Source organism: Mastigoproctus giganteus, chromosome 1, assembly GCF_048544385.1.
Source record: "Mastigoproctus giganteus isolate SK-2022 chromosome 1, ASM4854438v1, whole genome shotgun sequence".
Taxonomy (NCBI): domain Eukaryota; kingdom Metazoa; phylum Arthropoda; class Arachnida; order Uropygi; family Thelyphonidae; genus Mastigoproctus; species Mastigoproctus giganteus.
In genome coordinates this window covers 63,327,969-63,346,522 of record NC_143575.1, presented here as the reverse complement: position 1 = coordinate 63,346,522, position 18,554 = coordinate 63,327,969, and the positions used below count along the sequence as shown (strand labels likewise).

General features: G+C 37.1%; 1 protein-coding gene across 4 annotated transcripts in view; it reads right to left on the bottom strand.

Annotated features, from left to right (window-relative positions):
- Window positions 1–18,554, bottom strand: part of LOC150090857 (membrane progestin receptor gamma-like) — a 269,443-nt gene that overhangs the window by 45,134 nt on the left and 205,755 nt on the right. For 2 of the 4 annotated variants that reach the window (XM_090373154.1, XM_090373162.1), the window contains exon 1: window positions 6,091–6,226. The exons of the other annotated variants lie outside the window; for them this stretch is intronic. The gene's annotated coding sequence lies outside the window, so the exon portion shown is untranslated. Of the gene's footprint in view, window positions 1–6,090; window positions 6,227–18,554 lie in introns of those variants that run through there. 4 annotated transcript variants of the gene reach the window in all.

Sequence of the window (18,554 nt, the reverse complement as noted above, 5' to 3'; positions counted from 1 at the left end):
CTTCCGACTCCAAGTTAAAAAGCTGTTAGAGAGAATTACTCCAGTTTTAGATGGGAATCGAACCACAGTACCTTTCCAAACATTTGATACAGTGTATATATTGTTTTACCATCAAGCCTTTCAGGAAGTAGCATGTCATACATTCGTAACCTTTGCACTAATATTACAGAAGATAGTTATTGATATCAATAACCATTACAAGCAGATATCAAATTACTTTCACCTGCTCTATTTCCAGTTGTAATTTTTTTTCTTTTTTAAATTTGCCACTGGAAAAAAAAACCCCAAATGTTATTTAATAGTAAAGCGGAACTCCCATCTTCATCGTAAGTGCTTTATGCAAATGAAAAAGGAGGCGCCTCCGTAGCCAGGTGGGAAGGAGCAGCAGTGCGTAGCACACGCTTCTTGATTAGACCGGGGTTCAGGCCCGTCACTACCAAATGCGGAAATGTCAGGGAATGACCACCGCATATCCCGGAGCAATATGGCCTTAGTTGCTAATGCTCCTAAAAAAAAAAAAAAAGCAAATGAAAAAGACAGCACATTGGGGTTTTTTTACGGGTCGCAAGTAGTGTTCGATATTGTGAACATGTCTTTGAATATGTATACTGTATTATCCGTCTTCCTTTTTTAACCTTCACCTTGCCCTGGCAATAACTGGCCACATCATCTTGGCCCAGATATTTGTTTCCTTATCTGTTCACCTTTTTAATTTCGCGTGTTGTCAATAGAAGCAAGAATCTTGTTAGTGATTACCATTTTTGTTGAAAATACTGCAGCATGCGCGAGAGTACATAAGTGCACGTACTTTGAGTTACCGGGATTCAAGCCCGTGACTGCTAAATACGATTCTATTTCTTGTATTCTTTCGATTTTTGTGAATTCCTCTGACCGTGTGGTCGTCCTGGAGTATAAACAGAAAATTTATTATTATTATTTACATTATTGAAGGGAGCTGGCGTGAGGCATATATTGCATCAGCTGTACACCAATCAGGGTATTGGTACCAGTAGCCACCAAATCAAGAAAGGGTCTGGTTTCCATTAAAATGTATGATCAATTGCATATGTTATAGATTAATATACATACTGTGTACATGACTGTTTATGCTCCGACACGACACATAGTTTAGAACTCAGAGTTTACAACTAGTCACTTTAACAAGAATTTAATAATCATTTACCATATTTAGCAGTCAAGTGAATTTGAACTACGGTCAACGTCAAACGCGTGTACAACTGTACTTCCAGATTTTTTGGGCCATTCGGTTACTTCAGGCCGAAATCAGAACATTTAGGGCTTGAACAGATCCGCACCACACAGGTAATGTTTCTTCACAAAAATTACAATTTCGTTCAATGTACTGTTATCAAACACCATATTAAACAATGTTGGGATGTAGAGTATTTTATGGTCTTATTTTGGAATTTTTTTCAAGCAGAACCAGGTTGTTTTATTTGATTGTAATAATATTTTAATTTTATGACAAATGAATATGCTCTATATCAAGAGTTGGCCGTAATAATGAGCTTTGGCTGTGTGCTATAAGAGCGCATTATAATCCACTAAGAAATAGAGGATAGGTAAGATTTATATATTTCAAATGTTAGATCTAATGTAGGGTTCTGCATCTGGGTAATCATAATCCCAAATTGAACTTAAAAAGGACCTTGTAGTTGTAATACTGTCCGATATGAAGTTCCCTTACAGTATAGAAAAGCTGCAAGGACAGCCCATGGGATACTGTAAATTGATATAACAAGAATTTTTCCATTAGAATAGAGATAATTATTCCGGTGATCATTGGCGAAGTCATCTTAGATCTATGCAGGTGGTGGTGGAGGCCCAATCAGAGGAAAGATATCAAATTGCTTGAAAGAGTAGAAAGAAGGTTCTGCATCCACAGCCACAAAAGTGGCTGTGGATGCAGAATCGTATATATTTTTTTCATTTTTTCCCTCGCCGACACCTTACTGTAAAATAAGTGCATAAGTAAAACTTGTAGGCTATACTGAATATAACACCGTGTGAAAAAGTACACTGAAGTCTAAAATCTAGCACTCGCGTGGATTGAGAGGTGCCGGATTTTAGAGAGTGGTTGAGAAGTTTTGGAGAAGCATATTTCAGTAAACATTAAGCACTAACAACTGAAGTTACTTACATCCATACGTATTTATGAGTATCTAGTCCTTTCGCTGTTTATGCGGCCAGCAGGATTTAAACTGCATGGACAATGTAATAAATAATTTTAATTCTCACAACGGAACAGACTTGCCTTTTTGTACCGAGTTGTCTGATATTGCACTACATTTAACAGATAATTTTAACAATATTGCAACTTGGAAAACTGATTTCGTGTACCTCAATGGTGGCAGCCCATATCGAACAATGTCTTCAGCTGATCTGGCTGCGTGTTGTTGCTAGAGACCACCTACTGTTTAATGAGAGACCAACTAGTCCTCAAACAGGCTGTCATAGCAGTCTCATCTTTTAAACAAATGGCAATTAATCTTTTGATGAGACCATCTGTTTGAAAGAAGTGCAATACCACGGCAACTTGTTGCAAAGGTAAGTTCTGTTTGTTGAATTAAGACCATTGCATTATCAATGTTGGGTTTGAGTAAGTTTATCGGCGCCCTAGGCGAGCCCTTAAATGCCTTCTCCTAGTAAGTTTTGTTTAATTCATTTAGGAGAGATGCTTTTAATTAAATATCCCGTCAGGGCCAACCACAAGCATGTTCTACCGGTTCTGTAGAACAGGACCCCGCGCTCAAATGGTCTAAATAATATCATCTGCGTCTTTTCCGCATTTCTATCAACGAGCCTACCGCCATTTTACCCAAATTATCGTCACTCCAAGAGCGCTTGCGCGAGTCGACTTGGAAACTAGAAGTACCGTACTTCATTCTTAATGTTGTATGTTTCGTTTGATATCGAACGTAGGACGTTATTTAAAAATGTAATTTTTATGTTATACTCACTTTCTTTCAATAATATCTGTATTGTTTTTAACTTATGGATAGTGGCAGATTAAGGATAGTTGAGGCCCCTAGGCAAATTATATTTGGGGACCCCCCAAAAATAATAATAATAAATAAATAAAAGTTAGGTGGCAAATAAATGAAATTTTGTACTTTTGAATTTTTTGTTTAAATTAATCAAGATTTTCGCTTAAATTAATCAAGATTTTTATGATGTTTACTGAAAACATTAATCTATTTTAGAACACTATAGGAAAATGTCTTGGCTTGGGTCCCCCCCAAAGCCTGGGGCCCCTAGGCGCGTGCCTTAATAGGTAATCCGCCACTGTCCAGAAGGTAAGGAAATAACGAGTAATGACTGGAGATGTTAAACAATATTGTTGATTAATGTATTAAATATTATTCGTAATTAAAATTTTTGTTCAGTATAATACAAAATTATTTAATTATTTCTTAGTTACTGAAAAATTTTGAAAAAAATAAAAATGAAAAAATCACTATTACAAAAACGCCCCGTATATGTTTTTGCACAGGACCCCAGGACCCTCAAGTAAATCTTGAATAGGGTCTCACAAATTTTAGGCCAGCCCGGCCTTCCGTATAATCTATCAATAAACGGCATCACGTACTTAACTCATTTGTCATTTAAGGCATTACACAGAGTTACCGATTTATTGCGCAACTTACTGGTCAACGGTGTGTACTTACCCAGTTCAATTTTCAAAAGATATATAGATAGAAATATAAGCGTAGGTATATTTCTAGTAAAAGAGCTAACCCGAGTATAAAACATCTCACTCCATATTCGATAACATTATGTTCAACAGAGCAAATGATGTCGTTGGATCCATATGGAATGAGATATTTTTAGGCTGGTGGCCGATGGGTTTCACGGTCACAACAGCAATATTTCAGGATCAGTATAGCATTTATTGGTGCGATGCGTAAGATGGGTTATCCGGAGAAGAATGTATGTTTAATCTGTCGTCTCCGGAATTTTTTCTGTAGGATGTATTCAAGAATAAGGCTTGCGCAAACACCTACATACACGGAACTGATGGAATCATTCGAGTCATTGATTAACATATTCTTCGTAAATTTTTATCAAATATATTAAAAAGAGTGAACACGAACAAGATGGTTACTCCCAACACATTCTAACAGTTTAATAAAATTTTGCTGCTTTATTGCAACTTGGGCTGCATTTTAATTGGATAAGCTTGTACAGCATGCTACCAAACTGGTTAAAACGCTCATTGAGATCAACTACACCATAAAATTCACATGGCCGAATTCCGAAACTCTTGAAAGGAGAGAAAAAAAAAAAAAAAAAAGAAGAAAGCAATTAATTGTCTCAATCCAACTATGTAATAAATTAAATTCTGGTTAATATCGTCAACTCGCCACATACCAATCTTTTAGAGTGACATATGCTATGTCTTTGCAGATGGAAAATTTATAATGTAGTTCATAGTTGATTTTGGGTTCCTCTCATACTCTTTTGTTATAATAATATAATGAATGTTTGGAGATCCCTTCTCTGTCAAGGCATAGAATGTTTCGCACGCAGTTATGCCCTCCCTCATTTTGTATGGCTCTGTCTCTAGTCAGAATAAACGCAATGCGTGTACTGTATTACCTAACTTGTTTGTTATATTTTACCAAAGTATAAATTACAGTACCAGTATAGTCAAAATAAGGATATAATTTACGTATATGTAAATCATTTAAAAAATCAAACCGTAATGTCTTCGGTACACAAAAAGAATATTAAAAAAAGAAAAAAAACGTTTTTAAGGGCATACTTACAGCATGTTGCTGACTCAATTTCGCTTCCGGTTCGCATGCATAATGTACGTTTCCCAGTCAATCTGCGCCCCAAAGCACTCCAGTATAAACGTCCACGTACAGTGTATTTTTGGAGAATTTTAATTTATGTAAAAAAAAAAAAAAAAAAGGGAAGGCCAGAAAGTGAAAAGAAAAGTGACAACACTTAGTGAGAGTGGATCGTAATTATATTATAACCTTAATGGGTAAAAACGATATCCAAAGCACATTTACCTAGTTTGCTAAGTTCCTGTAATTAATTTGGTGCAGCACAAATTAATCCTTCTTATATATATAATGTTTGTTGGTATGTTTTCTGAAATTGAGAGTTCCGAATTTTCACATACACAAACCTGAAAAGGAAAGAACAGCTAAACTTCGTAATCCAATTCAAAAAGGTACCTTTCGAGGTTAAGATACTGATTATTTGTAATATTTATGTGAAGGTCAGTTGTGTACAGGAGTTTTTGTTTGTGCAGACCGGTTCCCACAACTTGCTTGAAGGTAATGGGAGTCATCAAATATCCGAAGGAGAAGCTCCCATTTCCAGACTTGATATTCATTATAAAATACTATAGTTATATCTTTCTATGAAATAAAGGAGATAGCACTCGTTACAAAAAATTTATCCCGTATAAGACTTGAGCATAGTCCCGAGCTAGATATCATCATTCTTCTCTTTCTTGATGATTCCCTTCTACTTTTGACTCTCTCTCAGGAATTTTTTATTTTTTTTGGCTGGTGCAGTACAAGCCTCAGGCTTCCTTGCACCATATAGCTAATAATAATAATAATGGGTAGGTTCCGTTAAAAACTACCAACTAAATTATTTTAAAACTCCAGAAAATAAAGGAGTCATTACCATTAAGTTTTGCTGTACCTATTTTAGCGATATCATTTAACATTATTTCGCTGCTGTATCATATATGTAAGCATATTAAAATTATTCATAAAAATGAATGATAAATTAAGTTCATTTTATAAATAAAATGTTCATAATATGCATTGGATAAATTTGAACTTCCTCTTCAGCGTGTTGCTACGGTAATGTTTATCCCAAAGATCAGGCATGAACACATCTCTCTGGAGGCAAACGGTTCCTCGGTGACACCCATGCAAACCTACCTAGCTTAACTGTTTCCGGTATGAGATGCGAATATTATTAGGATTCAAAAAGTACGCACGCGCATACACAGCATTCATGCCGAAATATTGTTAATATTTAATAAAGTAATATAAAATATGTAAACAGTCTAATAATATCATAAAATTGAACACTTACCAATATACTACCTTACAAAAAGCGAAACTAGATTTGGTCTATAAATTAACTTCTGGAAATTGGTGAAACTGGTGCTTTCAAAGCACCTCCTAGAACACACGGACATGCCGTACTCATAAATACACCAGCACATGCCGTAACTGTTTAGGTGGAAACGGTATCAGGAAACGCAAAACGTGATATCCACATTTTATGCGCCCTCTCGTGACCAGAAGCGAAACATCATCATTAGCCTTTCGTATATGAGTGGCAAAAAATCAATATCTATTAATTTACATCCTTAAGTTAATGAAGAAAGTTAAGTAGGGTTGCCAGATTTTTTGGGAGGGAAAATAGTAACAAAACCAATTCTCAACATGAAAAAATTTGCAATTCAGGGGTAAAATTTGATTTCTCCAGAAGAACAAAAATGGAGACATTTCCTGATCCATCTACAAAAGTCAGGGTAATGTAATTTTTACTGTCCTGCCTTTTCTAGAACACCATAATATTAGTAATGCTAATATTTCATAAAACAGTGATAAAAAATAAACACAAATATGTGTACTAATTCAGGTACAGTTATCATTCTAAGAACCCAAATTTCAAATTATATTGCAAATTAAATAAATATTTATTATATTAATCACTAATCAAAGAAATTACATTGACAAAGGAAGAGTGACTCGTCCTTGATGGCATTTGGTCAGTGGGGCTTCCATCGAAATTAACATAATAAACAGGAGTAACTGGATTACAACAATTCAAATACTTGATTATATACAGGATTGCAGGGGGGGGGGGTATTTAATACAGAAATTAAATTAATAAATAAAACCAGATGTAACATGCATAACTGTATTATTCTCATGACGGGGAAAAGCCAGAGTAATCAGGGTTCCCATGACTGGACTAAGTATGCGCTTAATATATGATTGTATTTATTTAATTCAAAGACTATGTGCATAACTAATAATTGTGGGTTAATTGTGCAATCAGTGTGACAGCTTATGCAATGATATACAAGAATTTTGCAGACCGGTTGTTTGTCTTGAGTACTGCAAGCATGTTTGGAAGCATAATTTTAGCAAGGATGTGGATCTGTTGGGAGGAGTGCAGAGAAGGGCAACAAGATTAATTATGCGAACAAAAGAGTACTCCTACCAAGAAAGGCTTCAGTTATGCAAATTGAAGCATCTGGAAACTAGGCACTTGCAAGAAGACCTGACTGAGGTATTTAAGGTTTTTTAATGTATTGAATAAGCTCATTGTTGATGGAATCCTTCCTCTTGCTCAGACAGCACGAATGGAGGGCATAATTTTAAATTCACGAAGTACAGTTGAAGGATATTTGCGAAAATTTGCTTTGATTGTTGGAACAAACTTTCATCTGCTGTTGTCGAAGTGGGTGGTCTGAATAAATTTAAGGAGGAATTGGACAGATTATTAGAGGGGATGGACAGGGATGATGTGGGTTTTTGTTTATTTTTAATTTATTATCATCATATAAGTTAGTGCCTTTGCGTCATTTTTATCTATTTAAATTCTAACTATTCTAAATATTTAAATGATGCCTTTGCATCATTTAAATATTCGTTGTGAAGACATTCACAATATGAGTTATATAATTATGTCACTGTACAACTTCGGTTGGTTTACTGTGTATAGAAGTAATTCTAATGGACTCGCTTGTATGACAGCAACCTCTTCCAGAAGTCTGGGGATTTTTGGCTCTAAATTCTATAAAGGGTGCAAGAATATTTGCTGATGCTATCGAGGCAGAGTTAGGTGGGTCGGAAAACTGCTAGCTTGGGGCGATACACGAACTAATAGATTAACAGCTGGCAGAGGTGAAAGTGATTTTTGCATTGCTTCTATTAGAATGAACAGCAGCCTGGAAAGCAAAGTAATGAAGATTTCCAGGACTGCTGGGAGTCAAAGTGGAACAAGTAAATACATGGGCTGTGTTACGGTAACTATCGGCGCCTCCGTAGCCAGGTGGGCAGGAGGCAGTGCGTAGCACACGCTTCTTGATCAGACCGAGGTTCGAGCCCGTGACCACCAAATACGGAGTATGCGGAAAGGTCAGGGAATGACCACCGCATATCCCCGGAGCAATATGGCCTTAGTTGCTAATGCTCCTAAAAAACCAAATAACAAATAAAAATAACGGTATTTTAGAAACAGATGCATGTATACTTGCATGTACACCAATGCTAGGAGTATAGTTAATAAATTTGATGAGCTTGAAGTGCTAGTCAAGACATCAAAGGCAGATATTGTTGGAGTATCAGAGACTTGGTATCACACAGACATAAGCAGTGCAGAATCGGAATTTGGGGAGTACAATGTGTACAGGAAGGGAGGAGGGGTTATGCTGTTAGTTAAGAAACACATAAAATCTAAGGAAGTGCATCCAATTTATGTTGGTGAACAATGCAATGTTGAGTCTGTTTGGTGTGACATAAGTCCTGGGAAGGAAAATTGAGAGTAGGTATGTGTTATAGGCCTAATGAATCTGATGAGCACAATGAACAATTATGCAGAGAAATAGTGGCCAGTAAACCAGGGTGTCTTATAATGGGGGATTTTAATTTCCCAGAGATTGACTAGAATTTGTGGTTGGTCACTCACACACTAGAAATTATTAGATAAGATATAGAATATCTTAAAGTACCGATATGATTGGACTCAATTTCGAAAAGCAAAGCTTAATAAACGGTACTCACCGTAGATAATCTGCTGTTGTTACATGAAGTAGGATGGATGAATAATTTTGAGGTTTAAGAGGTTTTAATAATTTAGAGTTTAAAAATAAGTTAATTAGTAAGGATACGGAATTAAAATATGCTCAAGGAAGTAGAGGTGCACAACTTCGTCCCTGGTTGTCATTGAAGAATTAATTAAAGACTTTAAAATATTTTGCATCTACATTCACACATGAGGAGTTATTGAGGAAGGGAATGCCAGAGGTGTATTAAACTCTGGCAGTAAGCTAGACAATCTTGTAATAATTGAGAGTAAAGTGGAGGAGAAATTGTTGAAGATAAACATAAGGAAGGCCCCACGGATGGATGGGATCTATCTAGTTATATTAAAGGAGGCAGCAAAGGAAGTAAGCAAACCCTTAACCATAATTATAAGGCTTTCTTGGACTCAGGGGAGGTACCCATAGACTGGAGATGTGCAAATGTGACCCCAATCCACAAAGGAGAATCAAAGGTAGACAGGTAATTACAGATCTGTTAGTTTAACTTCTGTTCCAGAGAAATTAATGGAGGCACTGGTTAAAGAAGCATTGCAGGATCATCTAGACAAGGCTTCGGTTATAGCTCAAACACAGCAAGGTTTTATTAAGGGGAAGTCTTGTCTGACCAATTTGATTGGATACTATGATGTAGTCACAAAGGAACTGGATGCAGGGAATATCTTTGATATCATATATTTGAATCTTAGGAAGGCTTTTGATACTGTTGCACATGGAAGACTGCTGCACAAATTGGAGCAGTGTGGCATTGGAAGCAAATTGCTGCTATGGATATAGGGATGGTTGAGTAGGAGAAGACAGAGAGTGGTAATCAATGGACACTGCTCTTCGTGGACTAATGTTATTAGTGGAGTCCCCAGGGCTAAGTGTTGGGTCCATTGTTGTTTTCTGTATTCATTAATGATACTGATGATGGTATATAAGGCTTAATGTCCACGTTTGCAGACGATATGAAGGTCGGCATGGTTGGTAATGACAGTATGCTGCTGCAACAGGATCTAGAAAAGTTGAGCACAAATGCAGTTGGTCTGAGAGGTGGCAACTGAAGTTTAACATTGACAAATGTAAATTACTGCATATGGGAGACAGTAAGCCCAGAGTAACGTATCAACTCTGTAGTACTACACTGACAGTGGTGGAGAGTTGTTTGTTATTTGGTTTTTAGGAGCATTAGCAACTAAGGCCATATTGCTCCGGGATATGCGGTGGTCATTCCCTGAATGACCTTTCCACATCCTCCGTATTTGGTGGTGACGGGCTCGAACCCCGGTCTAATCAAGAAGCGTGTGCTACCACTGCTGCTCCTTCCCACCTGGCTACGGAGGCGCCCGTGGTAGAGAGTAAAAAGGACCTGGGGGTAATTGTGCAGGCAGATATGAAGTTTTCTGAGCAGTGCAGACGGGCTGCAAGAGTAGGTCATGGTGTCTTGTCAGGGATAAGGAGGTGATTATCCCCTTGTATAAGGTAATGGTCAGGCCACACCTTGAGTACTGTATACAGGTCTGGAGGCCTCATTTTAAGAAGGATGTAGAACTGCTGGAATGAGTACAGAGAAGGGAAACAAGATTAGTGAATGGAACAAAGGGTTGCTCTTACGAAGAAAGGCTTAGTTTTGCAAATTACAGTGTCTGGAGACTAGGCACCTGCGAGGTGATCTGATTGAGGTGTATAAAGCTTTGAATGGTTTGAGTATGCTCACTGCTGAAGGGATTCTTCCTTTTGCTCAGAGTAATGCGTGAGAGAGCATAAATTCAAATTGAGGAAAGACAGTTGTAGGACATGTGTGGAAGTTTGCCTTTAGCCAGCGAGTGATTGATAGCTGGAAAAAACTTCCATCTGTCGTTGTCTACTAGGTGGTAGATGACTCTCATCAACCGGTGCAATACCACCACTTTGCTTATTGCAGGTTTGAAGTGGTGGAACCCATGTTTAGTCTCTAGAGCTAAGTTCCGGTCAACCCTTCCATCATGCAGTATGACTGATGACTTTTGAGGTTACGATGGCCATCATGGCGAGATGCAGTCTTCCTTAAATTTTGAGGGTACAGCTCTAAAACGGTGTTCGCAGGCCGGCCGCTAGTTATTACACCGAACCGAACCTATTGGCAACTCTTTAGAAGGCTTCCGGATCAGATAGTTACTGGAGGGGGTCCGAGTACTGTGTATGCGCCGGGCATTGTCGAGGCCACATTATGTCAAGTATCTGGGTATATTCTTACCAGGTGTGTGCCATATTCAAAAATTTCATTACTTCATACAGCATACCCCCCCCCCCTTACTATTGAATACACCATGAATTGTCAAACTAATAGAGTAAGCTTATCTGCAAAAATATCTAAATCTCCAAAACACCTAGTTCATTTTACAAATATACGTGGTCTCAATACTAATCTCAACGATATCCATTCCCACTTGTAGTCTGCCAAACCCCATGTACTTTTTCTAACAGAATCTCAGTTATCGGTTGATTAAACTACTGCTCATCTCAGATGCCAAATTATTCGCTGTATGATTCCTTTCGCCTCAAAGGTGGTACTAGTGCATATGTCCGTTCCGATATTCCCTGTCAGAGACTTGGTAATTTGGAATCTCCTCTTTTCGATCCTCTCTGGCCTAAAATCTCTCTACCTCATTCTGTCAGATTCATCTGTGTCTCTACCGTTCTCCCAATTCCACTAATCACTTGGAGCTCTTTGACTTGCTGTCTTTGCAACTTGACTTCCTCCAGTCCAACTTTCCTAACAGTGAGGTAATTTTCCGTGGTGATTTTAATGTTCACAACTCCAGTTGGCTTCCGTTTTCTAGTCACACCGACCCAGCTGGACGAGATGTTGAAGTTTTTGCTTCAACATCCATACAGCCAACACGCTTGATCTTTTTCTCACAAAAACCCTTCTAAGTACACGGTCAAAGTGAGAGGTCCTTTAGGCACTTCAGATCACAAATTGGTGATTGTCTCTTCTCCAATAGAACCTTTATCTCATGGTATTCCCAACCTCGTGTTGTTTGGCATTACAAGAATGCAAAATGGGATGACCTGCGAGACTTCTTTTCTTCTTTTCATTGGTCTGATTACTGTTTCAAAACTTCTGATGTAAACGTTTGCTCAGAACGTGTCAGTGAAATTATTCTTGTAGGAATGGAATCCTTTATCCCACACTCCACTTTAAAATCTCGTCCTTTATCTAAACCTTGGTTTTCCAATAAATGTGCTAAGGCTGTTCAAGAGAAGAATGTTGCATATCGTAATTGGCTTGTTTCTAATTCTCCAGTTTCATTTTCTGCCTACACCAAAGCTCTCAACAATTGTAAAGCAGTTATTAATCAGTCCAAACTAGAGTTTGAACAGGCTAAGAGTAGAAATCGTGCTCCTTGCCCTAATGGTAGCCGAGCATTCTGGTCTCTTGCCAAAGCTATTGGCCGCAACTTTTGCTCATCTCTGCTCCCACCTCTGTCCAAACCAGATGCTTCTGTTGTCACTTCAGCCAAGGATAAAGCTGACCTGCTAGCATCCAATTTTTCTTCCAACTCATGTATTAATGATCTTGGTAAAACACCTCCCACCATTCCCAACACGCTCCATTCAATGCCTCCTGTGGTCTTCCGTCAACAGGATGTCAGAAGGATTTTGACGACTCTTGATGCTAAGAAACTCCAGTTTTTTTCTCTAATCGCTCACTGAGGGTGATGGTAGATGGCTCCCTGTCTTCTAACTTCACCAATGCTGTTGTCCCCCAAGGTTCACTTCTTTCCCCCACTCTTTTGTATATTAATGACCTTCTTCCATTGACTGGAAATCCTATCCATAGTTTTGCCGATAACAGCACATTGCATTCCACTTTCCATTTTGAGAAACCTTGCTCTTCTCAATCAGCTTCAACTTCTCGAATATCTGCTGCCAATTCCTTAAATGCCGATCTCCAGGTAATTCTCCAGTGGGGCAAAGACAACTTAGTTGATTTAAATCCTTCTAAAACTCAGTTTTGTCTTATATCTCGAAAAAAGGATTCTTCTGCTCTTATACTTATCTCTTTTGGGGATTACCGTAACTTCTAATCTCTCTTGGCACAATCGCATTATAAATATTGCTTCCTCTGCATCTAAAAAACTTGGTTTTCTCTTTCGCTCTCGGCGTTATTTTTCTTTCAAACAGTTGTTCATTCTGTACATATCGCAAATCCGTCCTACCATAGAATATTGTTCCCACATCTGGGACGGTGCCCCCAAAACCTCTCTGAGACTTCTAGATTCCATTCAGAAGAAGGCAAATTAGGTTAATTAATGACTCATCTCTAACAGTCTCTATCCACCTCTGTCTTATTGACATACTGTTTCTGTTGCATGCCTTTTCTGCAGATACTTCCATGGACGCTATTCTTCTGAATTGGCTTCTATAATTCCCGCTCTCTCTTTCAAAATAGTCCGAACACGTACCGCCACCAGCCAACATCCATTTACTGTCCATCTTCAAACTCAAAGAACGAAACTTTTCTTCTTTATTCATTGAACTGCCGTTTTCTGGAACAACCTTCCTTCATATGTCTTTCCTGAAAATTACAGGCTAAAGAAATTTAAGTCTAATGTCAACAAATATCTTCTCTCGTCTTCTAAACCTCCAACCCAAAATAAGTACTATAGGTTCTAATACCTCTCGTGTTTGGAGTTTTCATAAAAAAAAAAAAAAAAAAAAAAAATCAGTTGATAGCTTAAGGCCGCCGTAGCCTAGTTGTCAGTGCGCGGGTGCACGTGCCTTGAGTGACCGGGGTTCAAGCCCGTGACTGCTGAATACGGTACTGTTTCTTGTATTCTGTCTATCTTGTGAACTCCTCTGACCGTTTGGTCGTCCCGGAGTATAAACAGAAAATTTAATTTTCTGTTTATACTCCGGGACGACTTCGTTTAATTATACTCCGTTTAATTTTCTAGACAAACATTTGGAGCGAGTGGATTTGTGAAATGAGAAGGGTGTTTTTTTGGCTGGTGCTATATAAGCTTGCTTTCTTGCATCATGTGCCTTTGCTAATGTTAATTTATTATTATTTTATATTTTGGGTGATGTTATGAACTTCTTTTCTTCATTTGCCAATTATTTTATTGTAAAATTTTTGATTGTAAATTTTTTATTCATTAGTACACTAATGAATAAAAAATTTACAATTTTATGGATAAATATCGGTTTAAATTTTAAATATTGTACAAAGTAGTTAGAAAATTAGGAAAATATTTACAGTTGGGGCTGTACATGTTATTCTTGAAAAATGTTGGCAGCAACACCAGAACTATTGACTTTATCAGTAGTAAACAAATACACGTGTATTTCATTATGATATACCAACTCCAGCTTTGATCACGGGAAAAATGTGGCCAATTATTATTTTTTTCTATTTTATATAGAAAACATCTATATCTAGTTTTTTTTTTTTTTTTTTTTTCTCAGTTTTATTCCAGATTTTATCTCAGACAGAGAAAACAGAAGAATTAAAATATACATTTCATACAATATTAACAAATAGATGTATATATGAAAATAATCCTATTTATAACTATTAGTCATATTTTATATCATATTTTGTTTAGAAGATTTTCTGTTTTATAACAAAGTTAAAAATTCCAAACAAGTCGATTTGTGAATCACTTTCATTGTAGTGACTTAATTCGATTTTGCTGCCGATCAGTTAAAAAAAATATATGTATATTTCTACATTAGCATGATGTTAAGGAACTGGGGAAAGAAAACAAACAAACAAACAAAAAAAAAAAACGATAACAGTGTTACTGAAGTTTTCTGAGTATGCAAATGCTATATTAACAAAATTATATATTGTTAATTTTAACATCGCATATTTAGTTCTGAAAAGCTTTACATGAAAATCGGTACTGCTGGGTCAACCTAGTTATATTCATAAACTCAGTACATTTATTCTTCAATAATATTCTTAAGTCCGAAATTATCCTGTCTTGAGAATAAGTGCTGCCGTAATTATTTGTTTTAAATGTTAACATAAAGATCAAACAAATAATTCATGCAATAATAATAGTAGAACACACATTCTTTTGTTATACGCCGCTTAAAAAAATCAAAGAACCCAAGTTCTTTTGGATGTATTGAAAAGTCCCCATCTATGTAGAAAAGTATTACTGCTATTACTCCGATAAGGTGCCATCGACCTGATATTTTTCGATAGAGTTCACCATTTTATCAGAGGATGAAAAGCACCATGTATGCTTGCATGTATACCAATGCCAGAAGTATAGTATATAAATTTGATGAATTTAAAAAAGTGTTGGTCAAGACATCAAAGGCGGATATTGTTGGGATAGCAGAGACGTGGTGTCACACAGATATAAAGAATGCTGAACTGGAATTTGGGGAGTACAATGTGTACAGAAAGGATAGACAGGATAGAAAGGGAGGAGGTGTTATGCTGTTAACTAAAAACACACAAAATCAAAAGAAGTGCATCCAGTTGATATAGATGAACAGTGCACTGTTGAGTCAGTTTGGTGTGACATAAGCACTGCGAAAACAAAAATAAGAGTAGGAGTGTGTTATAGGCCTAATGACTCGAATGAGTACAATGAACAATTGTACAGAGAAATAGAGTGGGCTAGTAAATCGGAATGTCTTATAATGGGGGATTTTAACTTCCCAGATATTGACTTGAATTTGTGGGTTGGTCACTCACACACTAGTCAGACTTTTGTGGATTTATTGGATGATTGTTTTCTACAGCAGCATGTTCGAGAGGCAACCAGGGAGAGTAATACTCTTGATCTAGTTATCAGCAGTGATCATTCGTGTATTAAGAATTTGCAGATAAAGGAACCACTAGGTGGCAGTGATCACATTGTACTGATGTGGGATTTACTTAAAGATTTAATTACCATCAGGGGTAAAGGAAAGGGTTTTTTCTTCCGTAAAGGTGAGTACAGTGGTCTTCGACAGTTTTTAAATTCTGTACAGTGGGATAAACTGACGATGTTACCAACAGTAAATTCTAAGTGGGAAGCATTCAACGAATTAATCGTGGATGCTACTAAAAGTTTCATACATATTAAGAAATATTGTTCAAGGTTTAGGCCTAAATGGTTATCAAATGAATTAATGAGACTCGTAACAGAGAAGAAAAATGCATGGGATGCATATAAATTATCAAGCGACTTAGATTCCTGTGGCAGATATTAGCTAGTCTGTAATCAGGTCACAAAGGAGATTAGGCAGGCGAAGGCAGATTACGAGAAATCTTTGGCAAAAGATGCTAAGAAAAACAGCAAGGATTTCTTTACTTATATAAACTCTAAAAGGAAGGGCATGAATCTGATTGGTCTGCTTGACATCGATGGTTCGACTGTTGATGATCCTGCTCAGATAGCAAACAAACTGAATGAGTATTTTGCATGTACATTCACACATGAGGAGTTATTAAGGTTTGAAAATGGCAGAAGGTTATCAAATTGTAGCAGGATACTTAATGATTTTGTAATAACTGAAAGCAAAGTGGAGGAGAAATTGTTGAAACCTAAGAGGTTTTAGGTTTAAACAATTGTTGAAAATTGTTTAAACCTAAGAAAAGCACCTGGGGTGGATGGGATCTATCCAATTATATTAAAGGAGGCGGCAAAGCAACTAAGCAAACCCTTAGCCATAATTATGAGAGCATCCTTGGACTCAGGGGAGGTTCCCACGGACTGGAGATGTGCAAATGTATCCCCAATTCACAAAGGGGGATCAAAGGGTGACACGAGTAATTACAGACCAGATAGCTTAACTTCTGTTCTGGGTAAAATAATGGAGTCACTGGTTAAAGATGCATTGCAGGATCATCTAGACAAGACTGCAGCAATAATTCAGACACAGCATGGGTTTGTTAAGGGAAAGTCTTGTCTGACAAATTTGATAGGATATTATGATGTGGTTACAAAGGAACTGGATGCAAAAAATAATTTTGATATCATATATTTGGATTTCAGGAAAGCTTTTGACACTGTTGCGCATGGAAGACTATTGTACAAATTGGAGTAGAATGGTATTAAGGGTAAGTTGCTACAATGGATAAAAGGATGGTTAAGTGGAAGAAGACAGAGGGTGGTAATCAATGGGTGCTGCTCTTCTTGGACTAATGTTATTAGTGGAGTCGCACAGGGTTCAGTGTTAGGTCCACTGTTGTTTTGTATATTTATCAATGATATTGATGAATGTATATCAGGCTTAATGTCGACGTTTACAGATGATACAAAGGTTGGCAGGGTTGTTAATGACAGTAATGGCAGTGTGCTATACTGCAACAGGATCTAGATAATATGGGCAGATGGGCTAAGAAGTGGCAACTGAAGTTTAACCTTGACAAATGCAAAGTACTGCATATGGGTAGAAGTAACCCCAGAGAAACGTACCAACTGTGTGGTACTACACTAAAGGTGGTAGAAAATGAAGAAGACCTGGGAGTAATTGTGCAATCAGATATGAAGTTTTCTGAGCAATGCAGACAGGCTGCCAGGGCAGGTCATGGGGTTTTGTCAATGATATATAGGAATTTTGCTACCAGGGAGAAGGAGGTGATTGTCCCTCTGTATAAGGCAATGGTCAGGCCACGCCTTGTGTACTGCGTACAGGTCTGGAGGCCTCATTTTAGGAAGGATGTAGATTTACTTGAGCGTATACAGAGAAGGGCAACAAGATTGGTGAGGGGAATGAAGGGATCCTCTTACCAAGAGAGGCTCAAGTTCTGCAAATTGCAGTGGCTGGAGACTAGGCACCTGCGCGGTGATCTGATTGAGGTGTATAAGGCCTTGAATGGGTTGAGCACGCTGAATTCTGATGGGATCCTTCCACTTGTTCAGATTACGAACCTAAGGGGGCATAAATTCAAATTAAGAAAAGACAGATGTAGAATAGATGTGCGGAAATTTGCCTTTAGCCAGCGGGTTAATTGCTGGAACAAAGTTCCATCTGTCGTTGTGGAAGTTGATAGGTTGAATAAATTTAAGGAGGAACTGGACAGGCATTTGGAGGAAATGGTGTGATTTTTTTTTTTTTTTTTTTGGCTGATGCTGCATAAGCTCATACACTTGCTTTCTTGCATCACATGCCACTACTACCACCAACTCGGCAAAACATTCAGTATTTTCATATGATTCTTCTAGTTGGTTTTGTTTTTCTAATAATTTTATTCTTATTATTGTTTACTTTAATGTAGACAGTTTTCTGCGTATGGCTTTATTGTTAATCACAGGTGTTGCCCAGGTTGCAAAATTTTCAGAATTTCTGACCCTAGGATGACTTTTTCTAATGTAAAATATACCTCTAAGTTTACTTCGTAACAAGAAAATTTGTTTGTTAAATGTTACTTATTAGGGAAAAAAATTACTACAATAAATTGTGTTAATTCTTTTCTTGTATAGAATTCTAATATCCCGTTTAGAACCCCGTCGACATTTGTAGTATATGATACAACTGTTATTAAACTGTTTAGTAAGTTACATATATTTAAAATGACCAGATCCGTAGTATTCCAGTGCGGGACATCGGTGGGGATTTTTCAATCCCCCTAAAAACAATATGCACATTTAAAAAAAAAAAATTATATAAAAAAATATTCACATACAAAATAAATACATTGACTTCTTTGAACTAAACTTATAAAATAAAATATCAAACTTTAAAATTAAAATATCAAAAACAAATTTTATGTGTGTGTGTACACTTTTAGCGTGTACAC